The following is a 21,726-nucleotide window of genomic DNA, read 5'->3' as shown; positions in this document are numbered from 1 at the left end:
GGTGGCTCTGACCATACAGACAACCTGACAGAGGGTCCTGCAGGGTGGGAAGTAGAGATGAGATGGTGGGAGAGGTAGCCCAGCTTCGGGGAAGCCTCTGGCCTGAAAAATCTACCAAAACACAGCCAAACAGGGTCCTCATCCCACAGTTATTTTAATGAGTTTAAAAAAGAGGGACTTGCCTGCCTGCCTAAGCTGGTTACACAGATGAATGGGCAGGGCTGTGCCTTTAAGAATGCCCTGCACAACTGCAAACAAGCAGGTCTGGTCTTGGCACCTGCTCTGTGTCCTCTGAATATCCCTATTCAGGTGTACCTATTGTGCTCTGAGCTCAGGCTTCACCTGAAGCCAAGTGAATTTTCCAAGTTCAGACATGCTGTCTGTGTGCTCATATCTTTAACTATACAGAAGATTATATAGACGGCTAAAAATTTACAGGATCAGGTCCTTTGTCATTGTCCTAAATGTGCTTTTGCAAAAAAACATGGCATTGCTCTATCAGAGATTGCCAAAATGTCACCTGGACTCTGAAAGCTCCAGGACAATGAGGGAGTTTCATGACAGCAGCCTGGGACAGAGCTGACAGCAGACAAGGGGATTTGCAGGAGGTTTTGGCCAGAGGCAGAGGATGCAGGACGGGGGCCACAGCAGCCCCATGGCCAGACACACAGCCCCTGGGTTACAGCACTGACAACTATGCCAAAGCAAGGACTGAAAACTCCTTGCCATATCTGCTGTTAATCAGTAACTACTTAGACCTGGGAAAGGCAAAAACTGATCTGCCTCTCCTGGAGTACTGTACCTCCAGATTAATGATAGGTTGTCGACCTGTTACTGCTCACAGCAGCTTTCTTTTTAAAAGACGCTGAAGTATTTATTTTTATCTCTTAAAAATGTGTATGCACTTGAACATTGAACATTATATCACTGGTTTTGCACATGACTACAAATAAAAGAAAAAGGCTGAATTTGTGTTTTTCATAACTTAAAGCTTTTACTGAGAAGCATAAATTAAAAAAAAAAAAAAAGAAAAAAGTGCCAAACTGATTTTCTTTCCTTGTCAGCCTACTCCTGTATTTTTTCCCCAGTGATCCATAAAGGGGAAAAAATGTCACCATTCCCCAAGAGGAGCCATTAACAAATCCTTTCTTATCTTGCAGTTAAAGTAATGGCATCTTATTGACAGTGTGGCAGAACAAACAATGTCTTACTGAAAGCTCCAGTGCTGAAGGATTTGGGCTGTCTTCAGGACTTGAGACCTAGTAATGAAAACAGGTTTTACTGCTAAATCAGGGACAATGTCTGCTCTAGTTCTCCAATGGCCTTTAGCAGTCCCAAGCACACAGAAAGTGAGCACAGTTCACCAAGATATAACCTGCACCACAAACTCAGTCAAGTACAGAGACCTTGTTACAAGAAGTATGCCCAAAGTAGCAAGCAGTTAAAGTATGACCTATGGTAGGTATGGAAACGGTGCTGGAACTTTCCCACAACACTGTACTTGACACATGGATCAGCCTGGAAATACAGGTCCATCCATTTCTTACAATCTGATTTAGTCTTGTCAGAGTCTATTACAAATTGTTTGCTGATTTCTGTACCTCATCAAATTCTTTAGACCAGCTGCAGATATTTTTGATGAGCAAACACGAGTTGGTGATTTGAGTTTTGGTTGTCATGTCTGTATATGATTTTATTACAATTATTAACATACCTTTGTTCTTTAGATATATTCACCTTCTTGTGGCCTGCTCTCAGTATATTCTAGGTGCAAAGAGAGTTTTGCAACCCAAATTATCAGAGTTAGGTCCATTGTAGACACATGGTTTTGTACAGATGAAAAATCAGTCAGTTACTGATCAGTCAGAAAATGTAACTGTGCCTCTCAAATTCACCAAAGAGGAAACAAAGCAGCAGCAAGGGGGAAACAAAAATGCAGAAAACCGATTGTTGTAGCACTGAAGCCTACAGTTTCAAGTAATCTAAGCCACCCCTGTCAGAGCTCAATCACATCCTGCGTCCCCAAGCTTTTCTGCACATTTTTCAACTTGTGTTTACTTGACATCTTGAAGAATCAGCTCAAGATGGAAAACTGGGAGAGACCTAACTAAAGTCACACAAATACTGAATATTCTTCTACCAGCTCATCACAGGGACAGTGGACACAAGTGCTGGTGCACAGAAAGAGCAGGGCACCATGTCACAGCACAGCAGGGTAGGACAGCAAGACCCACTTGGAGTGCTTTGAAGTCTGGTAGACCCATGTCCTGGTGTCCTGGCTGGGGAGGTGGAAGAGGCAGCTAAGCGGATCTAACAGATCTCTACTACCTAAAAGTCATCATTCTCCCTCTCCATCATCCTCCACTATGCACAGCATTCCTCAGGCCCTTTGTGAAGATGATTCAATTCATTAACCCAAGACAAAATTCCCCCATTTTTATCTATTCAATTTTATTCTGGATAAGTGAGTCAACCTGGTTCGTTACAGATCCAAACACCACCAGAACCAAAGTGAGAGCTGAAGGAATGCACAATCAAAAGCTGGGGATCAAAGCTGCCCTGTCAGGGTTTGTAATGTATTAGATCAGCTGAACCCATGGAATGAACTGCAGCTCTCTAAGTTCCATTATTTCACAGAGTAGTTACTTGGTTTGCAAAAGCATTTTTTATTCTTGACTTTATTTTTGGGTTTATAAAGCAAATGCACCACATCTATATAGCACATATATAATAGACTAAGACAGAATGTGAACATACATTAAGAAAGTGCTCAATTTATCAGTATTAAACTTAACAGATCTTAGAATAAATACAACTTACACTGTTGAGTAAACAAAGATTAATATTAAATCCTGTTTGTGCTAGAGCAATATGTGATGTCTTAACCCGTGAATATGCATCTTCAAAATGCATCAGCAAGGCCAGAAGGAAAGTGGAAGGGGACCAAACTCAAGCTCCCTGAGGAAACTGAACATCTACCAAGGCTTGGCCAGGAAAACACTCAAGGACCTGTGACAGAGGAAGGCTTGTTCTCATGACTAGCTTCTCAAAAAGCCACTAATAATGCTGGCAAACATCTGACACAGGAATATCACTTCCATTTTTCAGATATCCCTCTTCAATTAAAGCTGAATTCCCAGGAAAAAAAAAAACTCATGAAATATTTAAATAGATATTTTAATAGAGAAAGAAATTCTTAGAATAATGAGTCAGGACATTCCCAGTGGTCCTCTCATATTTGCTACCGTAGGTCCTGCTTGGGTGCTAGTGGTTTTGTGCAACACCTTCCTAGATTATTCCTGATTAAATGTGCAAGAGATGATCTGTAGGTTCAAAGAGCCTACCTATAGAGCCCAAAGAGACTGTATTCAGCATGGTGGCCAAGAGGGTCTCTGAATTCTGTCTTCTTCAGGAATGAGATATAAGCTAAGATATAAGTTCTGAACCAGAAAGGTTTTCCTCCCACCCAGCTTCAGAAGTGCCTGATTTGTACTTGTGACCTAATAAACATCCTCTTATTTGTCTGGCTTTTGCAAAAATTAGAAATATCCAATTTTCCCACTTAGATGTCCCACAATGAGTCACTTTTGCACAAAAAATCCCCAAACCTTTGCTTTCTCATGTTGCTTCTGGTTTTCACTTGGTCTTCAAAAGAAGGAAAAATGACTATACTTGTACTTTATAGCTTATGGCCACAACAGCATCAGCGCAGTTCTCTGCCCCACTCTGAGGGTGCACCCTCAGCAGCAGAAAGCTCATAAGAATCCAGCAACCACCACATCTAAATCCAACATCTGGCTCCAGTCAGCCTCAGACATGAACCTAAACACCACTCTATCTTATCATCCTTTTTTTGCTTTATCATCCCAGTGTGACAGGAGTTTCATCTCTTTAAATATACACATTCACTGTCTTTAAATACCAAGTCTCATCTGGCCTACCTATAATTAAACCATATTAGAGTAACTTAATTTCATTTCACAAATAGCTTATAAAGTACAAAAAAAATTGCACAAATTAATCTGTGGCTCTTTGTATTGATTTCATTTATTCCTGTTGTCTGGACTTAAACAGGATTATGACTTGAAAAGTCAGGGTAAACTGTAGATAAAATTTTTGATTGCCCAACACTGGAAGGGTTAGAAAACTGTAAACACATAGTCTGAAAAAGATATTTACTACTTTACTTCAAGAACCTCCATCATTCAGTTCACAGATCCCTTAAGCTCATGTTATCTAATGAGTTATCCTCAACATACTGGCAACACATTAATGGAAATGTTACATTTAGTCAAAATTTGTAAAATTCTTACAGATAAGTCTAAACTGATCTTTTTAAAAATTTTCATTGCAGGAACGTAAGTTGCAACACAGCTATTCTTGATGCAGATAGTTTTCCAAAGAAGGCATTCCATGCTCAGTATAGCCAAGTATGATGAATTCCTCCTGCTCCTTTTTCTCCAGCAAAACCACTGGAGGAGTTGTTTGCACTTTATATTTTCAAAGTATCTTCTCAGTCAAGTGCATTTCAAGGAAGGATGAGTTTCTCCAAAAGCCTCTGGAAATGTACTTTGCAGAAAGATCAGAAGAGTCATCTTTTTCCTCTTTTAATCTGACTGACACAAAAGAACCTGGGTGTATTGCCTTCCAGGTCAAGAAGGTGCATCTCCATTCAGTCACGATGAAACAGGACATTGGTGAGGATTTTTTTTCTCAAATATAAACTGCAGAGAAGATAATCCCAATTATTAACGAGTTCAGACATACCAAAGAAACAAATGAAATATCACATACATTACTTTCTAAATGATCATAAGATCCCACCTCTAAAATGACACACAAATGTGTAGTCCAAGTTTTTTGGTTTTTTTTCCTTTTTATTGTAAAACTTATATAACCAAATGCCTTAAAGTAGTGGTTGGGAAGACAAACTTAACTTGTAGGCAGATACTGGTCTCCCAAAGAAGCAAGGGGCAGGGCTGGGGTCAGGGCATTCCTCCAGCTTGGATGATGGCACCACCATCAAAAGGACAGTAAGGGAATGACTAGGGAGGGCAGAGGGAGAGGAGAGCCAAGCTTCACCTAAATCAGCATGATAATCACATTTCTTCACAGAACATTGTCCTTAAGAAAGGTTATTCGAAGCCTGCTCCTTAATAAAGGAGATAATAGCTCATGAGAACAACAATCACAGGAGTGATTTTTCGAGTCAGCTTTTGTTCTTGTACTTGGCCAGTTTGCGTGCAGCCTAAGGGTATAAATAGATAGACTACAGAGGGGATTAACAGGCTTTCTTTCTAGCAGGGTTCATGTGCCAAAGTGATGACTCTATTAGCATTGTTCCCCCTCAAAGGTTTGCTCCACTCAGAAACCAGCACAAAGGCACCAAACTCCTTCTGGGGCCCCATTTTTTCCCCTGAAGAGGAGGGAGGCCTCACTTGCTCACTTGTGGATCTAAGTACTTTGGTGTTTTTCCTTCTGTCTGGGATAACCCAACCATGTTTTCCATGTCCCCTTTGCAGGCCACAGACAGAACCAATGTTTCTGTGGGGACTTTACACCCCTACAAGCTCCACATCAGCAGTCACTTCTCCACTACAACATTTTAATGCATTTATTTGATGAACAGGTTGTTAGTGATGCTGTGGCCTTTCATTCCTCTGTGGTAGCCAAAGAAAATGCTAGAGAATGGGGAATGCAGGGATTTAAAAGGTAAGCCTCACCTCCCCAAGTTATAGGGCTCTGTACAGTAGACATCTATGTTTGAGCAAGCCACCTCAGGATCCCTTTGTAATTTACAGAGAAAAATGGCACTTTTCAGATGTCATCTTTCTGATCCATTTTGATTGACACTGGGATGTGGTGAACCACCTGAAATTAAATGAAAACTGGCTGAGTAGTCGGCAGGTGACTAGACAGGGTTGTATTTCTGCTCCTGTTCTCTATCTCCCAAGGACAACTTCTTTTACTCAGCTCCCAGCTACTCAGTTAACACCCAGCTATTCAGTTTGGGGTTTTTTTTTTGTTTGTTTTAAATACAATCTCATTTCTGCAAGGCTTTTTAAAAATTAATATTCCCTTTTTAGGGCTAGATCTCACCCAAAGTAATCATCATGGAGAACTCGGAGGGGCACAGCAGTGAGTGCAACAACTTCCCATAGAGTGAACAGCTGCAGAATGATAACATGAACATATCCACCACCAGAGGAGCAGCAGAACTTTCCTCTGTACCAGGCACTCCATAGGATTCACCAGAATATCTGCACATGTGATTAAATTAAATATGATCACAAATTTAGACATTTCTTTGGACCAGCTCAAGGTTCCAACATGTCAAAGGATGAAGCCCCCACAGTCTGTGGCTGACACCATTCCCACAGATGCATCTTTGAGCAATTTTAAAAGTTAATTAGTCTGATTATGACCATCCATGTGGTGGGTCATAATCAGCTGCATGATCCTGTCCGATATGTGCAGTGCTCAATTTAAGCAGCTAGAAACAACAGTCTGCATGACAGGATAATCATTCATCCTGGGTGCCTCGTGCACCACCAGGGTGAAGGCTGGCAGCCATCTAAACAGCTAAGCATGAATTACTACACTGTAATTCAAAGTCAGTGGTATCTTTTATTAATCATTTATAGAGCTGTGTATTATTAATATATGCAGAAGCAGCTGTCTCTCTCTCCCCCCTCTCTCTGGTGGAATTTGCTTTTGTGAGTGATTTGGGGGAGACCAAGGAGATGAAGAACCATAAGCCCAGCAGAGCTTTCCCAAAAGAGCAGGAGAGCTGCAGAAGTAGGTCACGAAACCTCTCAGTAGGTAGACTGGTCCTTCCCTCATTAGGCTATTTTTAAGCACACAGGACCAGCTCCTTAGCTAGTAAAAGGGAGTTTGGTACCATTGATTCCATTTCAGCCATATTGACACTCTCTGAAAATTAGATTATTTAAATGTAAAGAAATACCCTGCAACATACCACAATTACAAGCCCAAAAGATATACTGAGTGTGCAGTAACACTAAGCAGGACAGACAGTAACCGTAACACTTTAACCTTCCTCAAGACACGGGGCCAAAGTGCTTTTAATGCTTCATGATGAATACATTATAGAGATAAAGCTGTCTCTATGTATTTCTAAAACAGATACTGCCTTCTTATTCACTGGTCCATGTTTTTTGCTTACCAACACTTTAGAGCTGCCCTCTTGGACTTCTTCACTCGAGGACTGAATCTCTGAACCACTATGAAAGATTAAAAAGCACTCTTGGTTTTACAGAAATCCTCTTGCTTTTACAGAAATCAGCTCCTCCTATTTAGATATCTAATTAATTTTATAGCAAGCATTTCCCAGCATTTTTTCTTTTCAATCTATTTATTGGCCTGTTCTCTGCAACACCTTACAATACAGCAAGACCTGCTTGCTTTGTCTGCTGACATCTGTACTGTTACATGAAAAAGCAATTTTAAGGAATGAAGTATCTATCTCTTAGCAACCTTTATAACTAAGCAAAAAAGGAAACATTTTGTTTTGTTTTGTTACAAAAGCTAAATAGGAAATATTTTCTCTCCCCTGATAGTTTCTACGAGTCCAAACTTACATATTTTGCAACCAAAGGAAAACCCAAGACCTTGGGAACTTTTCCATGAACATGTTTAAAAGTCTGGAAATGGCTGGAGTAAAGATTTTCCACCAGGAGTTTGGGGAAAGCAGACTGAAGTTCTATGCCAATGTCTAGTTATCTAAAATGACAGTACAAAATTATTTTGTTAGAAGTAACTGAGTCCTTCCCAGTTAATTCTTATCCCAGCTACCATCCAGCATCTGGGCACTCTCCTGCCAAGTTTGAAACCAGGGAAGCTTGACTTCAGTCAAAGATTTCAGAGTCCCAGGGAGGGGCCTGGGACACTCCCCCATGGTAAAAGAAGAAGAGAAATGTTCCCCCCTGCACTCCTTTCCCCTCCTCCTCTTCCCTCTTCCTCCTAGCTTGGACCAGAAAACCCTCACTTTAGCCAGGAGCCTTTCTATAAGGATTTGTGTGTGTTCATAATAAAAAGAACTTTTTTTTCTTAGCAGCTTCAATTTAGATGGGAAAGGGAAAGGGAAAGGGAAAGGGAAAGGGAAAGGGAAAGGGAAAGGGAAAGGGAAAGGGAAAGGGAAAGGGAAAGGGAAAGGGAAAGGGAAAGGGAAAGGGAAAGGGAAAGGGAAAGGGAAAGGGAAAGGGAAAGGGAAAGGGAAAGGGAAAGGGAAAGGGAAAGGGAAAGGGAAAGGGAAAGGGAAAGGGAAAGGGAAAGGGAAAGAAATAGACTATTTCATAGTCATAGAAATAACACACTTAGAAAGTGTGTCAATGACAAAAAAAACCCCATTAATCTATAGATCTCACTTCATGAAAATTAACATAATTTTATAAAGCCCTAAGACTGAAATATTGCTGTTAAGACACATCTAAGTTCATAACATAGAGCAGATAAGAACTGAGACCTAACTTTTCTTAGTTTTTCTAGTTTTGTCATGCAATTTGATGCAAATAAAAAAAATCCAGTTTTTATGTGATTCTGTCCACTTAGTGACATTGATATATGTTTTGAGACCATTTGCAATCCAAAATTTATCCTGGCTAGAACTAGAAATTCTAGTTGTCAAAAAAATTGATTTTAGGATTGTTTCCATTTCACTTTTAGGCTGATTTTCAGTGGTCTGTATCCATCTAGAAGTGTGTTTTATCCTTGCTGGGAGGATGAAAACATGAGTAGTGCATTATATGTGTAGTGTAACATGTAGAAGGGTGGTAAAGTTCCATCACTTTTGAATTGATTAGTAAAAAAAGCTACATAGATGCTAGCTGGATTTTAAGACTCACAATTGTCAACTTTGGATCTGCATCTTAGGAACATACCAAATTTAGCCAAAAAAATTTTCAGGATTTTAATTTAGGAAAAAGCACAATCCACAAAGAATTTTGCAGTTTGAAAAAACACCAAACAACTTGGTTATTTACACCATTTACAAATGTATGCAATATTTTCTGATCTATAGCTTACACTTGTGAATGATAGTTTAGCTTACAAACAAAATGAGATGTACAGATACTGCATGAAATGAAGAACAGGTTTGCATTGCCTTGTAAAGGCTGGATTTATATTATAACCTATTTTCTTCATTGTAAACCCAGTCCCCAAACCAGAATCCAAATTAAGTGTTTGGAGTTTTTTTCCCTACAGATGGAAAAGAATGCAATGCAACTGCTAGGGTAATGCTAGGTCCCTGAGGGGACCCAGGTGAGGCTGAGCAGGTCTGAGGGCCAGGGTGATCCCAGGACCAAAAAATCTGTGCTGTAGGAAGGCAGCCCCATGCTGCCAGCCTGGCTCCTGCTCACCCCAAGTCCTCTCTGAGCCCTGCACCAGCCCCACCACCTCACCCAGCCTGCTGTGGGACCACAAATGCCACAAAACCAAAATCTGGAGTAGAAAGTGTAAAGTAAAGCCCCACTTTACTTCCAGGTCTGGGGAAGGGATGGCTGAGAGGAGATGCACTTGCTTCAGGCTGTCACAGGGCTGAGGCTGCCTCTCCTCTGCCTTTGGGTCTGACCCTGCCTATCAGGAGGCCTTTTGGGTATTCGATTGTGGAAAAATCCTCTATAGCATCTGATTTACAGCTTGCACATAGCACACAGCAGGTGTAACACGTGTCTCCCCCTCTGTAATGGATAAGAAGATTTTAAAAGTCCTTGCTCTAAGCTGCATGACTCACCCAGAGACAGGCACCACTGCTCTCTGTTTTCCAGACCCAAAAAACTAGGAGCTGAGGAGAGACCCGGTTGCTCTTTCACACCTTTGTGATCTGTGTCTTCAAGAATATCTCTTTAGAACTAGGTAATGGTAATTTAATGGTCTATTTCCTCCAATATCCACCTTTTACTGGCTAAACACAATGCAGTTCACCTGTCTGATGGATTAGGAGAGCAATCCTTCCTTGTGTAAAGTAAAGCCCATAAGTCACAGACCGCTCTGCTCTTCACCTGAAAGTGCAGTGTGGAGTTTCACTACTCTAATAGTAGTGAAAGCTCTAACTACTAATTTCAAAAGACAGGGTGAACAAGAGCAGGACAGCAACTGAATTATTTTTTCTGTACTCATTTATCTACTGCACTTCTGATTTTAGGTGCTTCCTTTTTACTGAATTTAGTTGCCCCTTAGCTGAAGCAAAAGGCAGGTTTAGTAAGGTTCAGAAATGTCTCTAGATCAGAGGAAAACATGCTGTCATCCATCAGTGCGTTCCCAAGCGATGCAGAGCTAAGCACAGCAGGGCAGCTGCTGCCAGTGGCTGTGAGGGTGAGTGAAAAAACTCTCCCCAGCAGAGTCTCCTTGCTGGCTGCTCAGAGGGAACAGACACAGCCACCTGCCCACCACACCATCCACACCCATCAGCTGACCAGCCTCAGAGTGGCCTTGCAAGCATTCACTGAGGCAAAAATTCAGTCAATTATTTAAACATCTTATTTTTGCCTTCTGGAATAGAGACCAATATGATGTGATCTAATAAAGACCTATTTCTAAAATGCACCCCAGTTTGAAAATGGACTGCAAAATAATGCTGTTAGTGAAGGTTCTAAAGATAAACAGTCAATAACAACAGCCTTTCAGCTGAGAATGGAATGGAATGGAATGGAATGGAATGGAATGGAATGGAATGGAATGGAATGGAATGGAATAAAGATGAGGGCACTTCACAGCTGAGGCAGCACAAGCTACAATAAAAATTTCAATATGCTGCCATGCTACATGAATTAAATTATTTTTCTTATATTTGGACTTAACAGCTGCTCCCTCTTTCTTTAAACAGGACATTCTCCCATGCAAAATCATTAAAAGCCTATTAACATCAAAACCCAACCAACTCTGAATGTTAATAAAATACAGATTATTACACTTGTCTTACTTCTGTCAGAATAAGGAAGATAAAATGGCCAAACTCATTTCTATGGATTGGCTGGTATGGCAGAAATGGTAAATACCTATCCTTCCTCACTTGCAGCAATGCAGGGCAGTTTTCTAAATCCATTATAAAAATAATTTGCCACATACCTTTATAACTTAACCTTTGCATCCATGTTCTGAAAAGTGGCTTAGGAACCTCTCAAATTAGAAAAATATTACAAGAAACAAAGATTATTATGCCATGTTTCCTACTATTTTCCTGCTTATGGTCCTTGAGAAAGTTTTGCTCAGCCTAAAAGCAAGTGAGTTTTATTCTAGAAAAGAGTAAATATACAAGACATCAGCTCAACAGATGTGAGATAGAAGCTGGGATGGGAAAACTTACATGTTCTTAACTATATACACAAATACTCAATTTCAAAGCTCACCTGAAAAAATATTGCAGTTGTTGTACAACACTATTATCTTTAGAGTTGACATCACAAATGATTTTCACATGCATTAAAAAAAAAAAAAAAAGAAAAAGGCAATGTGATATTTGGGGCAGAAGTAAACATTTCTACACCTAGTCATCAGAAAGCTCATCCTGTGTGCTTTAGGACACACAAACCTGTTACTTTTGCCCGGGCATTAGAAAGGCTATTTAGTTACTTTACATATTCTTTTATTCTATGTTTATTTTTACCCACATATATATATATACTCAATTTCACTTAAGCATCCCAAATCCACCCAACCGCACCTATAAACTAAGATCTGTATGACAACCCAAATTCCTTAGATAAACTCCCCCAAGTAAGGTTACCATGTACAAAGGCCTCTGAGAGCACAAAGACGGGCACTCACAGAGGGCTACAGGAGAAGGCCTCCCAGCTTTTATAGCATTACAGCTGCTAGCCTTCCCCAAATCCTAATGACTGTACAAACCATTTCAAGTGAAGAGACATTAATTGGGTCAGAAAAAAACGAGAAGTAAAAGAAAAATATAATAATATAATATAGCAAAGGGAATTTAAAAAAAAAAAAAAAAAAAGGAGAAAGAAGTGTCTGTGTAATGCATCCCATCCAGCTCCAGCTGCTTCACTTTGAACTTGGGGTTGCCCCAGTTTTTGCAGGGAGCTCACCTGCAGCCTCAGCCATCTCTGGAGTCAGGCTGAAGCAGCTGGGGGACTCACTGCAGCCAAACTTTTTGATATCAAAAGTGAAGACTCTGCAGGAGGAAAAAAGGGAGTCCCTCACACACCTACGATCTGTTCCTTTTGGGAGGAGATTGTTGATAGTGTATTTGAAGTGATAAGCACCATCAAGCTTTGTGTCTAGGGCTCTATACTACATATTTAAGCTAAAAATAGTTTTTAAAAGCTAATCAGAGAAGGCTGTATAACATCAGCTAGGAAGTGCAGAAGGTGGTCTGGTAACTTTTTCTTCTCATGAAAACTTATAAATTTAAATTTGCTCTGAAAACAAAATGATACTTCCAAACACAGGAGATTTAAGAATAAAATTCCCATTAACAGCTATTAACAAGAGTGATCAGCATAAATCCCTTCATATTAAGTGAAGAATAAACTGGAATTCAAAGACTCTCTAAGGAAGAAAGAGAAGTTAGAAAGAAAAGCTCCAGAGGCTCAGTTCTCTCACCAGGCTTGGGAGCAGGGATCCACTGTCATCTCTGGGGCTTAGTCCCTGCAATGTCCCAGGAATTGCCTTGATCCTTTCCTTTTCCCAAACGGCAGCCAAGTCTGTAGGTGTTTGCTGGGCAGTAAGGAACCCACCAGATACTCAGGCCAGGCACAAAAGATGCATTTACACAATTTCTGGGGCTTGCTGGATTACAAACCCAGGTGTACTGTGAGTGAACCACTCAGTAAAAAGCAAGGGCATGGCAGTCTCCATCCGCACTGCTGCTGAAGCCCTGCAGCAAAAAAAGAAATATTCATCAAATAAAGTACACTGACATGAAATGGAATTCACTGAGAAAGTACAGCACTATCATCAGCTGCTTAGGGAACTTGTTTGGTGAGTCCTCAGAGATCGTCACAATGGTTGTTGCCTATGAAATACAGAGGCACGAGGTGACATGTTTTTAGGACTCGGTCTTGTGATATTTCACCATCACCCCTGAGTTACTAAACACCAAGTGAACCATGGTAGCTGATTATTTGTTTCTGCTGCCTGCCTATTGCAAATGCATGAGAAACTGTGTTTGCTCTGACCCAGTTTCATCCCTCTGTGAATACTGCTGTCCACACTGACCACAGGCTATGTTCACAAGCTGGGCTGACTCTCTCAGCTCAGATGATGCCGGATAATGACTGGACTCAGGCAGCTAACTCCCCAGTGTGGCTGAAGCCTCAGACACCTCAGCCTTGCCTTTTCCTGGGGTGCATGCTTGCTGCCAGTCTTTGTGTATCCCCTTTCCCACCCGTAGAGCATCCAGCATCCCCTAGGCTGCACAGCTGCACCCAGCTTTACCAGCACCTCTTATAACCCAGAAAACTCTTGTTACAAACATAGTATCTTCAAACACTATTTATTTCCTAGTTCCATGGGTGTTTGTGTATTAAGTGGAGAGATATCTCCCTTTTCTTTGACTTGGAATATTCTCAGATTTTCTGTGACTCCCTCTATTTTCTCTTGGGTGGGAAACAGGGACCACAGCTGCCCCTCCCCTATACGAATGACTTTTAGCCTTTACACCCCAAAAGGCACAGGGCAGAGAGCCCAACTGCACATTCAGCTGGCAGGGAGCAGAAGGTATCAGTAGCTTAGTTCCATTCCATGGCTATGGACCTCTAAAGGCCCTTTAGTGGGTCACAGGGGGAATGTGGATGAGTCCTTCTATATTTCTTTTTATTTTACCTCCTTTTTATTTGTCTCATCTCTAAGAGAAACAGCTCCAACCTTATTAATCTCCCTTCATATGAGAGTTTTCCTGTGCTCCAATTATGTTTGCCACCGTTCCCTGAACCTTTTCACTTCTTTTGTTATTACCTTGAACAAAGATGGATAGAAGAGCAGCAGAAGCAGTTCTCCAGAAACACAACTTGCAAACTACAGAAAAACAGGTCAAGGCTAAACTGAACTTTGGATCAGCTCTAGCAAGGTCAGCAGAGTTACCTTAGGAATGAGTGTACTCCTCTTCAGTTGTTTCTTGTCAAGTTCACATTCCTTAATACTTCTTAGGCTGTGAAAAGCAGCTGCAGCTGACACCAAGCTGTCCATGGCACATGCAATTGAAGTCACACTAAATGTATTTTAACTGGAAATGTGGATACACAAAAGCCTTTCTGAGCATTTTAGCAAAATCACGTGTAAGCTTGTCTGCACAGCATTGCAACGCATGACCAGAGAAATGATCTGGCCATCTGAAACTCCTGTTCTGATTACTGACAAAATGAAGGGACAAGAAATCTACTGCCAATTAATTAAGGCCCTGCCTTTTGTTTCCCTGGCTTGTGTCATCCAGTGCTGTCTAACAGGTTTAGATCTTCTTATTATCCATACACAGACTTCTTCTTGCTTTTATTTTTACTAAATCCTTCATTTTGATGTGCCAATCAATACCATAAATTAATAATATACCACTCAGGATATGCTGCTTTTCACTTCCATTTCAAATTGCCTTGTTTTGGCATTATGTTCAGGAATAAGTAGGAGACCTTGATTTTCTATAACATTTATTATTTTGTGCATCTTCCACTCCATATTGACTCTATTCATACATTTACCTTTTTTATTTGCTTTCCGAATCAAGCAGCTGTGGTCCCTCCATCTCTCTATACAGAAAAATTTCCCGGCTTTTCCATGCCTGTTGGTATAGCAAGACTCTGCTTTGTCCAATTACTCTGTAACATAAAGGAAGCCTGATGCAATACAACTAGCTGCCCATTAAGTATAATAATGAGTTATCTCTGAGTACCTTCTTAGGCTTTAGTGACTTTCAATCAGGCAAAAAAATCTTAGACCAGTATCATGACTGGTGCCATCTTTCCTACCACCCTACAGCCCTTGCAGCACTTTATCTAATCTGTGGCAGCTGACAGTAGTTCTTCCAGACCTTCTCAGCTCTTAAGGCCTTTTTCATCCAAGAGTTTATGGGAATGTAGAAAAAAAGTAAAATGGAAGCACGATGAGAAGAAGTGAACTGAGCCATGTAACAGAGCAGTGCTGGAATAATTATCAGTGCTCTACCTCAGCAACAGCTTCATGGCCAGACCAGCAAGATCTTCCCTCAGGCAGATGTTTTTATCTTGGCAGTGATTATAATTGCTTTCTGTATTAAGGATGCACAGTGCAATATGGTAATTTCTATTCTGTAGAGTCAGTGTTCAAAGAGAAGAAACCAGCAAATGCCAAAACAGATTTCTAGTGATGGTTATGTTAGCACTGAGCTCAGGAAGGTTTCCTCAGTCCACAGTTTCTTCATCAAGAGCCAAATAAAAGGCTGACAGTAGCCCAGTTTCATGCTAGTGATCCAGGTTTCACGACCTCCTGCAGAGAGCCTACTCTCCAGCTATAATCACAGCCACCAGAGCTCCCATGTCCTCCCCCTCCGCGGGGCTCGAGACTCACCTCCTTCTCTACAGATGCAGAGAGCAAAGGGCTACACAGACACAACATGCCAGTTCCCAGCTGGACTCTGCTGAATAAGAGTATCACAGATCTCTGTAAGATTTGCAGTCATAGCTAGCCAAAGGCATATTCATGAATTCTCACTTTGAATCCCATTCCATTTAAAAAATGCTGTCCCCTTGAGGGTTTTTTTTTTCAGTACTTGCAAACCTGCCAGCTTTTTTAACATATAAATAGGAACATTTAGCAAGAAAACAGGGACATGATTCTAACTCTATCAAAATACATCTGATAGAAAGAGCTTTCAGGAGAGAAAGAATTGAAACGATTCACTGCTTTTAAAGAATGGTTAAAACCCCATCTTTCATTACAGCAAGACCTAGGAGGAACGGCTTTGATGCCTCAATATTATTGGACCAAAGGCAGTTAATACCTACTTCTAGAGCAGCAGCATTAGCTATTTTACAGAATTCTTTAAATTACTTCCAGGGCTATTAAAGTCAATCGTAAAATACCACTGCATTTACCTAACCAAAATTTCCCCACCAGATGAGTCCACAAAAGCCTTTAGAAATTGCAGTATCAAGTGTCGCAATTCTGAACTTCTGACACTTTCAGCCGGCTTCATCCCGCTAACTTTGGGAACCTTAGCCAGAAACAAAGACCTTGCAGAGCTCCTCTGAAGTTAATGGAGAATTCCGAGCAATAATTCAGGCTGACTGTTACACGGGATAAATCCAAGATCTTGTCCCACAGAGAGATATCCAGCTCTGCCTCATATACCTAGGCTCCCTGTTGTATATGTGGGGACATCCACGTGTCTCTGAACAGGCAAAGCCACCAGAAGGAATAGAGAACTCTCTCATCCAGCTGGCACTGAGCTGAGGGGGAAAACCTTTTTTCCCTCAGCCCCAGGAGCTGCTAATGCAACCTTCTTGGTTTCCTTGCTTTCTAGGAGCAATGAGGACAACCATCCAGGTCTGTGGGAGTCTTGCCCATTTACCTCTGCCAAGGCAGTTTTAACCTTAATCTTGCTGTGGCCAGCAACATATATCTGTATGTCACTCTCCAGTTTCTTCAGGTTAATTTTTCCAGTTTTAATTAAATGATTGCATGTCTGTTGAACTAGCAAGCCAGAAAATTACTCAATAGTCTAGTCACTTGGAGTAGGCATGGAAGACTATGTCATTACATTTTTGCTCTCAAGATTATTCAATTATTTGATATAAAACATTGATTGGAGAAGAAATCAAAATATTGATCTAATAGAAGAAATTACCGTGTTTAGTGGCTATATGAGAACACGTAGTTACTCTCAGCAAAGAGATGGTGTTGGTTATGTTCCCAACATATTATTCAAAAAATTAAGGACTTTTCTGACAGAAATGTGCCAAGAGACTTATGATTCTGCCAGGGTCAGCTAGCAACAGAAACAAGATTTTAAGTATTTAATTATGGTTTGACATCCCTTTAATTATGTAGGATGTGCTAGGAAATCCTACTGCTTCCAGATTTCTCTCCAACATGTATGTTAAGGGGAAGTCCAGTGACTTCAAAGAAAGAGGACATGCTGGACTCAGTCTCACTCCTTTTCCCACATATAGATGGAGGCATACATGTAGCACACTGCCAATCATAATTCAAAACTATATAAATAAGTCTGTCATTTTTGAATGACATAAGGAATGAGTTGGCCTGCTATCCACATACAACTCCTCATGGCATATTGACATAGCATGTTTGGCAAATAAGATAAATAAATAGGGCTTTACCTATTAGTCTGAGAAAAAAAGCTCACAATGTTCAGATCTGTTTCAAAAATGTGAACAGACTACTTGGAGACAATACTGTGCCTGCCACTTAAAAGGTTACTAGGGTTATGTGCAAGACTGGGAATAGGCTAGACAAAGTAATATGGGGATCACCACTGAAGGGAATGAAATGTCATGTATTTAAGCAAGTAAGCAGCCCAACAAAAATGAAACATCAACATAAAACAATGAAAAAAGTATTGGCAGAATGAAAAAAAGACAATATAGGAACACAGAAATAGGGAAAAAAAAAATAAGAAGAGCTATCAAGGTCATTTTTATGCACTTGCACACTGGAAAAGAACAGTCTTCTATTCATTTATATGTGCTGTGAGCTTTTTCTGATTGAATGGCACTACAAAATGCTTTTGCACAATATATTTCTTGTTCTATAAACTCTCATATAAAATGCACACATGCTTAACATATAGACATATTTTATAATAACTCATTTCTTGACCTCACTGTGAAAATGAAAATTATCTGTCTTTCAATAATAAAAAAGAGAATCAGATTCAGGTTAATGAGAAGATTTGTCTGATTAACCTTCTCTACAGTCAATGACTTAGAATGGTCCATCAGTCATCCATGCGTAAGCAGGGTTTCCAAAAGAATTAAATCTATGGCCAAACATATATTTATAGAAACAATCACAGGCCACTAAATGAAATCTGAAGCCCTGTTTTAATCAATGAGCTCCAGGAAAACATATTTAGAGCATTCAAACACTGCATGACTGAATTACTAGAGTTTACAGTCTTTCTGGAATTATATACCAGGTGAGAATTGGATCATATGAAGAAATTGGAAAAGCAATTGGAAAATTACATTCCTGTACGTAAAATTAGCTGTTAGTTTTAATCCAGTTAGCAGCAGTGAGAAGCTAGCTGCATCTTTTGCTCTGATGGAAAAAAGCCTGGAGTTTGAAAAACGAAAATGAGGAGGTAAGACAGATTTCATTCCCTCTGTTAATGCTGTGGTTACTTCGCCTCCATAAAACTACGTGGGGAAACTCCTGCCTTTCCAGGATCTGTCAAAGAGATAAATACAGATGTACTTCTTCTGAAGATGCCAAGTAAATATATGAAATGCCAATAACTCTTCTTTACAAACTAAAAACAGAACCAAACCCACAATGTGCAGGTGGAACCAGGTCTTGGCATTTCAGGTATTTACAGGAGTCATTTTAAGAAAAGAAGAGTTAATACACTTGGGACTTTCATCGCTATGTTTGAGGCTCTAAATCAGGCAGTAATTTTCAGAGATTAAAAACTGTTCCTTTGTGTGGGTTACTAGATAATGTGCCTTTGAAACATAAGGAATTGATCACTGGGCAAAAAATGGGAACAGACTCATCACACTAGACTGCTAAAATATAGCAATTCTTCTGTTCCCATGATTATCAACAGAGTAAGAACAATAACTCATTGCCAGTAATTTACTGCATAATTCTTGATTTTCCTCTTTGTAAGCATTTCCAAACAAAAGTTCAAAGTTTCAAATATGGCTATTATTTAAAATTAGTTTTTATTTCTATAAAATGCCCCGGAGATTAGAGTATTCATTAAGATAAAGTAATTGAGAGTATGGACTGCTTTAGCAAGCTATACTAATGGCCTTGTTTCAGGCTTCAGTTGGGCTTATATCTCCAAATATATGTAAAAGGGTAAATTGAAAGCACTGAATATTGCAAATTAATACGTGACATAAAATTGACTTTTGAAATGAAGAACATAAACAATGACTTTTTTGCTTGCTCATGATGCAAAGTTGCAAAAAATTGAGTGCTCAGAAAACCAAATCATAGCTTGTGTTGACTTTCAAGTGCCAGATATTCAGACCCAAGAGCTTTTTTTTTCCTTGTTAAATTCTGTCTTTTTCACAAGCCTAGACAAAGGACAGAACCAACCTACAAGCTGTACTAAGGGAAACATCTGGCCAACGACTTGGTTCCTGTTCTTCAGTACCACTGTCTTAATTATATTTTGCTAATTATGTTATTGACCTTCCTCTGAGGAATCTCCTCTCTCATGAAAACAGTATTAACTCAATTAATTTAAAAATGGAAGGTGTTTAGTTGTTGTTTTTTTTTAATGAAGCAGAGAGCATTCTAAAAATGCCATGAAAAGGAAGGGTACCAGAGCACAAATACCTCTGCTGCCTACCTTGGGCCATCTCAGACTAAAAGAAACTATTCTCTTTATTATTACCAAAACTCCTGTCTGTGAGCTGAAGTAGGTGAACTACACCTTCACCATAATAATAGGATATGTGCCTAATGTAAGTCATAGCATCACTTAATCTAATCCACTATGATCAGAATACTGATCTTTTTACAAAACAAAGCAAAAAATATTTTATCTATATGAACAACATTGAAGACAAATCTCCAGGAAGTAGATATAGATTGTGTTCTGGTAAGCAAAAGGTGTCATAAGATGTCAGGTCTGAAAACTATTTTGAAGACAATTTGCTAAAAGAACCAAAAGACATAGTCAAATCTCTCTCAAACTTGCTGTGGAAAATTAGGGAATCAATAGGGTCAGTGGGGTTTCCAGAAAGAGGAAAACTAGGTGAGCTTGGAAGCCACAAAATCTCAGGGATATTCCCACTGTGTGGGCTTTCCTGATGACAACAAATAGGAGCAGCTCTAATCTAGTAGGTGAATATTTAAGAAAGAACAATAAAATCAGTAGCAATGAATCAGCAGAACCCTAAGGTATTTCCCCAGAGTTGTTAAAGAACTGCTAAAACTGCTCAACCCTCTCCTTAAAAGATAGATGTGAACCCAGTTTTGGAAAAGAAAATTAGAAAAGGTCCCAACACCTATAGATGTGTAATGCTGACATAAGAACAACAACATAAGAAACTTATAAGAAAGCCTTGAACTTCTATAGGGAGAAAATCTTACATCATAAATCCATTGAACTCCTTGGAAATAGTCAGTGAGAGCACAGGTTGTGGTGGTGTTGTTAATGAAGTATGCTCTTGTTTCCGAAGAGGTTTTGATGATGCCCTTCCCAAAAGGTTGTTAAATAAATAAAGCTCTTACAGTAAAAAAGAAAGGGTAGAAACAAAAGGTCATGGGGGTTTTCTTGGATTTTTTTAAAGGGAGATTTCCAGGGCAGTCCCATCAGCATCTGTGGATTTGTGTGCCTGCCCCATTCACGCAAAAATCATCTGAGAAAAGCTAATAGCATCATGGCAGGGTTTGTAGATGACACAAAATAGTTTAAGGCAATATAAACAAAGGCTGCCTGCAATGTGAAAGAGACTGCTCACAAACAGGTGGGATTTATTTTACCTAACAGAGCATAGCTGTTAGAGAAACAAAGAACCACCTGAGGCTCATTTTGTACTCAGTGGAGAGAAACAGGGTGGACTGCCCTGGTCTGTTTGGGATATATACATTAGACTTGGAGGACTCATATTCCTGGAGATGACTCTTTCTCTCTGCTGCCTATAATGGGATGACATGGTGCCTGGCCCAGATGACATTTTTCTACATTTAGTCTGATGAACAGGCTCTGAATATGCAGGCTGTTAAATAACAGACAAAAATTCAATGTCAATAAATGTAAAATAATGAATATGGAGGCAAACAATTTTAACTAGGCATATATAAATTAATGGCTTTTAAATTGGCTATTACCATACAGAAAAGGGAACTAGGAGTAACTGCTGGTAGGTCTGTGGGAAGCACTCAGTTCACTGTTAACAGCAGTCAGGAGGACACATAGTTTTGTCAAGTGTCATATCTGGGCACACTGAGTGCTTCATAACATAAGTACAATGCAGGACAGGTCAGAAGTGAGCTTTATTAACCGTGATCACAGGGAACAAACATTTGGACAGCACTGGTCTCTGTGCTCTGTGCTCTGCCAAGTGATTGCAGAGAGCCAGCCTACAGACTGTATCAGTATGTAAGAAAGGAATAAAGGTCAAACCAGAAATTATGGTGTTGTGTAGATGGTGTGAAATTACCCTTACTGGTGACAGATCAGGTTCAGATATTTTAGAAATCATTGTAGAAATGGTACAGGTGTAGGAGAAACACAGTAGGGATAGTCCAAAAGTGGGAACATCTTCCAAGTGGGGAAATATTAAATCAGCAGAACTCTTTATGTACAAAAATACATTTAAGGAGAATGAAATGAGGAGTGGTGTGGAGAAGTCGCTGGTTATTCACTTATGCAAGTCTATCAATGTCAGAACTGACTAGTCATCACAGGCATGTGGACAACAGCATCATGTGGTACCTAGAGTAGTGAAAGCCATGAAACACTACTGCACTGCAGCCAGCCCCCAGGAGGGCAGTGTGTGTGGGAACATCATAAGGAAGGCGTTCCACAGCAACCATTAGGGGAAAAGAGATTGAGAGAACAAACAGAAGACTAAA

At 40.0% G+C, this 21,726-nt stretch overlaps 1 protein-coding gene across 23 annotated transcripts in view; it reads right to left on the bottom strand.

Moving 5' to 3' along the window:
• Window positions 1-2,646: 2,646 nt before the first annotated feature.
• LOC111932137 (uncharacterized) overlaps window positions 2,647-21,726 on the bottom strand; it is a 73,591-nt gene continuing 54,511 nt past the window's right edge. For 3 of the 23 annotated variants that reach the window (XR_015285584.1, XR_015285593.1, XR_015285587.1), the window contains 3 exons: window positions 12,583-12,856; window positions 5,724-5,871; window positions 2,647-4,724 (listed from right to left, as the gene is read on the bottom strand). The gene's annotated coding sequence lies outside the window, so the exon portion shown is untranslated. Of the gene's footprint in view, window positions 4,725-5,723; window positions 5,872-6,099; window positions 6,261-7,186; window positions 7,245-11,369; window positions 11,407-12,065; window positions 12,152-12,582; window positions 12,857-14,061; window positions 14,204-14,672; window positions 14,790-15,516; window positions 15,587-20,238; window positions 20,610-21,726 lie in introns of those variants that run through there. The other 20 variants (XR_015285580.1, XR_015285581.1, XR_015285586.1 and 17 more) reach the window with 19 other exon arrangements.

This window comes from Cyanistes caeruleus, chromosome 4, assembly GCF_971803275.1.
Source record: "Cyanistes caeruleus chromosome 4, bCyaCae1.hap1.1, whole genome shotgun sequence".
NCBI lineage: Eukaryota > Metazoa > Chordata > Aves > Passeriformes > Paridae > Cyanistes > Cyanistes caeruleus.
The sequence above is the reverse complement of the archived record's forward strand: the minus strand, read 5'-3'. Positions and strand labels throughout refer to the sequence as shown.